This window comes from Brassica napus, chromosome A5, assembly GCF_020379485.1.
Source record: "Brassica napus cultivar Da-Ae chromosome A5, Da-Ae, whole genome shotgun sequence".
Classification (NCBI taxonomy): Eukaryota; Viridiplantae; Streptophyta; class Magnoliopsida; order Brassicales; family Brassicaceae; genus Brassica; species Brassica napus.
The window spans coordinates 15,593,756-15,594,613 of record NC_063438.1 but is presented as its reverse complement, the minus strand read 5'-3'; the positions used below and the strand labels follow the sequence as shown (position 1 = coordinate 15,594,613).

The 858-nt window shown below is 46.2% G+C and overlaps 1 non-coding gene across 1 annotated transcript; it reads right to left on the bottom strand.

Moving 5' to 3' along the window:
* Positions 1–305: 305 nt before the first annotated feature.
* Positions 306–412, bottom strand: LOC125609677. Its single transcript, XR_007339829.1, has one exon. It is a non-coding gene; the product is annotated as a small nucleolar RNA R71 (small nucleolar RNA).
* Positions 413–858: the final 446 nt, after the last annotated feature.

Genomic DNA, 858 nt, shown 5'->3' with positions numbered 1-858 from the left:
TTCCGAAGATCCAGAAGCAGAATTTCGAGCTGAAGCCTCAATACTACAACTCTCGTGTCACAGATACCCTACTCTGGGTTACCACACGAGCATCCTATGGACCATCTAGAACGGTTCGAGGATTTAATCGCTGCTATTCGGATGGAAGGAGTCCCCGAAGATTACCTGTTGTGCAAGCTCTTCAGATACACGCTGAATGGAGAAGCGATGCACTGGCTTAGGCAGCTACCCACATGATACTTAACATCCTGGCCAACATCAAGAATGCTTTCTTACGAAACTTCTTTGATGAGGCGCGCGCTGAAGAACTGCGAAACAAGATTTCCACATTCACGCAGGAGGCTGGAGAGTCCTTCAAAGATGCGTGGATTAGATTTAGGTGCTTCCAGCGAGACTGTCCACACCACGGATTAAACGAAGTGCAGCAGCTAAGCACTTTCTTCCGAGGTCTCGCCTTACAGTATCAAATGGCTCTTGATACGGCGAGTGAAGGAAACTTCACTACTCGGAATCCGTTATAAGCTGTGAGACTTATCGAAAACCTTGCTAACAGCAGCAGCACCAAAAACACTGACTCTGAACGGAAGAAGTCTGTAGCCTCTATCGGGAAGGAACAGATGGACGAAGTAAGAGCTAAGTTAGATGTGGTGCACGAGCTTCTTAGGAAGCAAGACTGTTTAGCTGAAGGAGAAGTAGTAGATACGGAAGGAGAAGAAAATGTGAACTACATCGGAGGTACCGGATTCCAGAAATTTGGAAACCAGGGCGGAAACAGAAACTTCTTTGGAAATGGTCAAAGAAGTAACCAAAGTTCACAATTTCAAAAACCCTTCGACAACAGCAAAAGCTACTCGAACT